The sequence below is a fragment of the Tasmannia lanceolata genome, unplaced genomic scaffold (assembly GCF_043159265.1).
Source record: "Tasmannia lanceolata isolate RefF3 unplaced genomic scaffold, GAP_Taslan_0.1 ptg000024l, whole genome shotgun sequence".
NCBI lineage: Eukaryota > Viridiplantae > Streptophyta > Magnoliopsida > Canellales > Winteraceae > Tasmannia > Tasmannia lanceolata.
Genome location: NW_027518701.1, coordinates 7,892,730 through 7,898,665, shown reverse-complemented (window position 1 = coordinate 7,898,665; position 5,936 = coordinate 7,892,730). Strand labels below are relative to the sequence as shown.

At 40.6% G+C, this 5,936-nt stretch overlaps 1 pseudogene; it reads right to left on the bottom strand.

Annotated features, from left to right (window-relative positions):
* Positions 1 to 357: 357 nt before the first annotated feature.
* LOC143857323 (zeatin O-glucosyltransferase pseudogene) lies at positions 358 to 2,142 on the bottom strand (annotated as a pseudogene).
* Between the last annotated feature and the right edge of the window lie 3,794 nt (positions 2,143 to 5,936).

Below are 5,936 nucleotides of genomic sequence, written 5' to 3'. Positions count from 1 at the left end.
TGAGTTTTCTTTGCAGCATGAGCTTTTATAATAAATGTGAATGAATTTTTTTACATTAAAAGTAATTTGAATTGAAATTTGTGTAATATTTTGAATTTTTGAATTTATAATAATTTATCGATTATGATATAACAATCCTTCTTGCCCCCTCTGGAGCGAATTTCTAGCTCCGCCCCTGTGCGTTACGTCCTAGATCCCATGTCTGTGGCGTGACAAAATTTTAGATTGCTTTGTAAGCTTTGGTAAAGCTCGTAGCTAGCCTTGCATGCCTATAGGATCAAACCTCGTGGGTATGTGGCATTGTCACGTGCCTAGTTCGTGATCTCGGTTTGGGACGTGACAATTAACGCATAGAAAGAAGGAAATCTACTGAATTGAAAGAAGAAAATATTGAAAAAAAAAACAGCTTAACAAAAGAAACTAATATTTATCTGGATATATGGGCAATGAAGAAGTCTAGATCCTCTCTAGAGCTCCCACCTTCCAACCAGGCCTCACGAATGGCCCTACCCAACTCTTCAGCCTTCCTTCTCATATCCTTTCCTTCCTCTGACTCCATCAAACGCCGAACCGCCGCTTCCACAATAGTGGACGACAGTGTCTCCCCCCGCCTAGCCCAATCCATTACAGGGACGCCAATCTTCAACACCTCTGTGACCAGCATCGCGTTCCACGGCTGGTCAGAGTGCATTGGCCATGTTGCAATTGGAACCCCCATGCTCATGCTCTCAATGCAAGAATTCCAACCACAGTGGCTCAAGAAACCCCCTATTGACTGGTGGGCCAGGATCTCCAACTGTGGGGCCCAGTCTCTCACCACCATCCCCACCCCTTCCAACCCTTCCTCGTAATTCTCCGGCAATTGATATTTTTCACCTTTCTTCTCACTCTTCTCTTCTGCGAATATGTCTCCTCTATCTGCTTCTCTTAGGACCCAAACAAATCGTTGATCACTGTGTTTCAATCCCATTGCCAGCCCCAAAATCTCTTCCTCGGTTAAAAACGAATTACTCCCGAACGAGATGTAAAGCACCGATTGCGCTGGTTGTTTATCAAGCCATTCCAAGCATTCATGTCGTCGTCGTGAAGGTGAACCATCTTGACCATGGAGATTGATCGGATGTAGGGGCCCCACAGCCAATGATCTCATTTTTTGATTGCCAAGGAAAGGTGGCTGATTGGGGAGTTCGAGAAACTCAGCTTTTACCGCTCGAGACGTGTTGTAGATTTTACCCACGTCAATGTCTGTCATCCCAGCTTGGGAACCTACGAATTCGGAGAATCGATCACTGAAACATCCTTCGAGCGAGAGAGAGGGAAGGTAGCTGGTTTGAGAGACACTTACATTTAGACCACTAAACTTCTTACGGAATGCAATTGTCATAAAGAGATTGGTAAAGGCAGAGGTGCAATGGAAGACGTAAGATTCGGCGTTTGGGAGGGTGGTAGATTCTTGCGCGGCGAATGACATGAGAGCATCATGGACAACAGCTACACGGTTAGCGGTCGAAGACAATGACTGGAGAAGAGCAGCGAAGGGTTGACGGAGGTGTAAAGCGGCTTCGAAGATGGGTTGGAGGTGGTCCGGGAACTTGGTAGGAGCTTTAAGGTCAGGTGCTGGAACCGCATAAGGAGGAAGAGGAAGGTCATGGAAGTGGATGTTGGAGATGGTAATTGGGTCCCAACCCTGGACTCTGATCTTCGCTTGGGTGTTGTGGGTGGCTGAGCTCACAAAGTGCACCGGAACGCCGTGGGCTGATATATGACGAGAGAAGTGAAGGAGCTGGTTAAGGTGGCCTTGTGCCGGTAGAGGGACCATCACCACCACAACTGGAGCTACTTCTCTTATTGGATTTTCCATTTGAGATGAAATTGTGGATGCAGTGTTTCCATATGCACCATATCTTTTAGCATTTTATAACCGTCGGGCTGCAGATAAAACAAGGACAGTGATAAATCAACACCCTAATATCTTAAAGGGAAGTGATATATCCGTCCCTTTGATTACTAGGGACACCCAGCAGCAGCGTACGTGGCAATCATCCCCATTGAATCCTCCTGATGTGAAGGACATCAGCCCCTCTGCTGTCATTGATATACTGCTGCTGGGTGTCCCAAGTAATCAAAAGGGGTCGATTTATCACCCCTCTCTCTCTCTCTCTCTCTCTCTCTCTCTCTCTCTCTCAGCCCAGCTCTATATGAGGGTAGATTTAAGATCTATGGGGGTCGATTTATCACTGCCCTAAAACAATTGAGATGACATCATAATGACAAAAAATTTGAGAAATGCCACCCCCACCCACCTACCGGTTTCTGTGAGAATGGTTCACTAGTTGAGGATAAATTCACCCCTTTTAACGTTTTTCTTTGCCTTTAAAACTTAACCAATAATGTTAAAAGGAGGGATTTTATCAGTCAGAGGGGGGGAAATATCATTTCCTAAAAAATTTCATTAGAATCTTTTTTTTGTGTATGGCAACGAATTATCTTAATAAATTATAAACCCATCGATCAAGATGGTAAATAAAAGACAATTGAAAACAACATATATAAGCTCACAATGCAAAGACTGGTCAAAGGGGGAGAGAGTCCAAGGTTTCCATAGCCGTCCTAGAATCTTTTTTGAACCTACTTGAATGGAGATAAGGTAATCACAACTACTTTCTAAAATAACGTTTCTACTTTGTTTGCTTTTCTAGTAATTTTGATGTTAAATAGAATTTAATAGTATAGTCAAGCTTTTGTTCTAATGATTTAAGTTAGTAAATTGTTTTTTTTTGTCTTTAGCGAATAAAATTTTCCAATGTTTTGGTAGAGTAGGCCAACGGGGACACCTGGCTTCATCAACATGAACTCTCACGTATTGGCAAAGAGGATGCAAGAGATTCGCTATTTGTAATCCAAAATTTCTGATTGAGTTGCAGGATAAACTTTTCTGAAAAAAATTACTTTCCTGTAGAAGTTTTAGAATGAATTGACTTGGTTTTATTTAAAGGGATATCATAATAAATTTAGGGAAATGATATCAGCACAACCATGTTTTAATAGTTGCACGGTCCCAGCTTTGTCTTCTATTTTTTAACCCTTCTCTAACATTTTTACTTTCCAATGTGGGATTGTGTTGCATGCTCTTCCCATAGCATTTTTTTTCATCTCCGTCAAAAAGCACTCACTTTTCAAATAAAATACACATTTCTTTATAAAACCTTTTTAAAAACATTTTTATTTTGAACATACTCTAACAATGGAAAGCTTCTTCACAAAACATCATACTATTCCAACATCCAATAATAATATTTCAACTACAATTAGTATACCAAAGATAGTCAATGAGAATTCAATTCAATTCAATTAGAATACTTGGCATTCAAAGGACTTTAATCAAGCAGCGACACAGTTCAGAACAACGCTTGTTTATGTCAGTGCTTTCAGTTTCTTCAATGGCGCTAGTAGCCTCATGCACTATTGACATAATACTTACTGTTTTCTAGCCCAAATGCCAAATAATACTTATAATATATGGTCTCATTTTGAGGACAGTTCTATAAAGAAAAGTGCTGAAACGAAATTTACAACCTCTTTCTTGCCACCATTCATTTAACAATTTCTTTCCAAAACATCAACAAGGAAAGAAGGTCTGAATTGTTGGGGGATCCATGCAGAAGCAAAGAAAGCGACAAGGCTGTAAAGAAAGGAAATGTGGTCCACTAGAGGAAAAGGACTTTGGTTGAGGGAAAGGATAGAAAAGGAATATCATTCCGATAAAGAAAGCAGAATCTTTCAATAAGAAGTTTAGGCGAACAATCTCCAAGCCAAGAGTTCCCCTATCTCTTTGTTTGTGTTGATTTTAAGAGCAGAAAAAACGAAAATGGAGAAAGAGAATAGGAGAGGTTTAATGTTTTTTTTTTTTTTTTTGAGAACACCAACTACTTCTTTATTTTATCTCTAATTGTTAAAAACAACCAGAAAACACACTTCAAATAAATTTCTACTGTCCATACGTGCAGCACCCACAACTACACGGTTTTCAGAGTCCTTACTTCACACGATTAAACTAGCTAAACTCCTCTTCCTACAGAATAGACAACTACCTCTCACGTCCAATTAAAGATGAGAACAAAAGAAAGATAACAAACACAAGAAACCAACTCAAGACTTCTAGAAGATAAGACTCATAGATAAGGCTTTAATTACATAATCTAGCACCACTCTTAATTCAGACTGTGTGGCTGGATGTAATCCTATATCATTACAAGAAACTGAGTGAAAATAGCCCATATGGTGGCAACTCAAGAGGGGGGTGAATTGGGTGTATAAATTTTTTGCTCTTTTTAGAGATTTAATAAAAATCAAAACTAAAGAACAAATTTAACAATTAATAGGGGAAGATAAAATCAATGCACAAGTAAAAGAGAGAAGGGAAGGAGTTCTTGGCACGAGCAGGGACACATCTTGCCCACTCTGCAGGTCAGACAACAAACCATTAATCATCTCTTTTTCTAATCATCTTTCTCAGCATGTATATGGAGATCCATGTTGAGATGGTGATACAAAATCACCGGTTCTATTTAATTCTTGGAGTGGGTTCCACTTGACCCTTTTAAGTGGGATGTGTTCTCTTTACATATAAGGTTATTATATGAAAGAGAGGGTTGGAAGAAGAAGGGAAAATGTAGAGAGGAGAGAAGGCTAGGGCAAGGCAAGAGGGGTTTTCTCTTAGGGGCCCTAGGAGGGCTTTTGTGGTGAAGCAAAAACAAGGTTCCCTACTCGAGGTTGAAGAGAAATTAAGGGCAAGAAGAGGGTGTTCTCTTGGGCTCGTGGAAGGCTTTTTGTGGTGAAGCAAAAAGGATCTTTTTCCTCCTCTTGTTTATCAAGGTGTTTTCTTCTTCTTCCATTGTTCTTCTTCTCTATAGAATTTTCTTCATGCAAGAGAAGCATTGTATTGGAGAGTTTTCCAATTGGGTTTTCCTGAGAGCTTCCCGTCCTTCTCATTTGGTGATAGCACCACAACTTTATCGGACAACGACCAGTGCCTACACGATCAATTTAGGACCTATGTCTTAGTTTCAACTTTCGCTCACAATCTTAGAGGAGGCAATTACGAGATATACAGAGCTTGAAACCGTTTGAAGCTAGGAGTGTACTTCTTTTGTGAATCTGGTTGGGTCTTTAAGACCTTTGCAATCTTGCCATTTAAGAAACGTTTGGGATCAAAGCTCAAAAGCCTCATGCAAGGGACTGGTAAATGAATTTGGCAGAACAAGTGGAAACTGACACATGATTGTTCATTACATAGGATCCTGAAACAATGCATGCTTTGATCTGAGAGTAAGCAGAGAAGAGCTTAATTGATCACTAAGATCGTACGGAGGAGCATCTAATGATCTTGACTGAGCTGGGCAATCAACCTCAGAGGTAAGCAGAGTCCTCATTGAAGTTGCATCCAGAGTTTAGTGAAGCCAGAAACTTCAATTGGCAGCCACTGAATTTTAAATCTGTGTCTTGAATTCTCCAGCTTCTAGGAGAGTTTTGAAGTTTGGAGAATTACACTGAGAGTGTGGCCGTTGGAGAGAGCCTTATGGGCTGTTTGGATATCTGGAATTTAGAATCCAGGTCCTTTTACACTGACGGTCTCCTCCTTTAAAATCTTGGATATCAATTGTTTTCTTGGATTTTAAGTAAGAAACCCAGGTTTTAGAAATCTGTCCTCCATACCAAGATTTCCAAAATTTGCAAACATTGGACGACCTCCTACACTCTCGCTCGATGAAAAGAGGGGCGAGAAATCAGAAAACGGCGGATGTTCACCTTCTCTTGTCTCCCATCCAGGATTTTGAGGAAAACCAGGATTTCAAAATCATTGAGTCCAAACGGCCCCTTAGTGGATAAGGAGAGGAGGAGAGGAGTTTCCTCCCTCTATGAAGATTGGAATTTTC